Genomic DNA, 531 nt, shown 5'->3' on the forward strand with positions numbered 1-531 from the left:
TATATCAATTTTAAATGTTAAACCAATCATGCATCTTTTGATAAATTTTACTTAGTGATAATATGTGTTCATTTTTCTCCTGTGGTGTCTTTTGATGTGTGTCAAATTTCATTATAATATAAAGGATTCAGACTTCCAGTTTTAGTTTAGCAATGTCAATTGTGTTTTCCAATCTAGTTTCAGAGGGCACATAACTTTGCTTATTGTATCAGAAAGAGTGGTGCTCATCATATTCCATCTGTTTCCATAACCATCTTTCCCACCCCTGAAATTAGGTAGGGCTATTTGACAAGTTTTGGTCAATGGGCTGTGAGTGGAAGTTACATGTAACATTTTCAACACAGAGAAGAGCTGGTTCATGACCCTCCAGCTCATTCACTTCTTCCATGCAAAGAGTGAAATTGTAGTTTTCATGCTCCAAATAGTGCAGTTACAAGATGGTGGTGTCATTTTCAGCCTACTTTCCCAAAATATGTGTGGATCAAACCCCTCAATGGCTCACATTATGTATGTACCATAAACAGAAAGTAC

Source organism: Galeopterus variegatus, unplaced genomic scaffold (assembly GCF_000696425.1).
Source record: "Galeopterus variegatus unplaced genomic scaffold, G_variegatus-3.0.2 Scaffold10538, whole genome shotgun sequence".
NCBI lineage: Eukaryota > Metazoa > Chordata > Mammalia > Dermoptera > Cynocephalidae > Galeopterus > Galeopterus variegatus.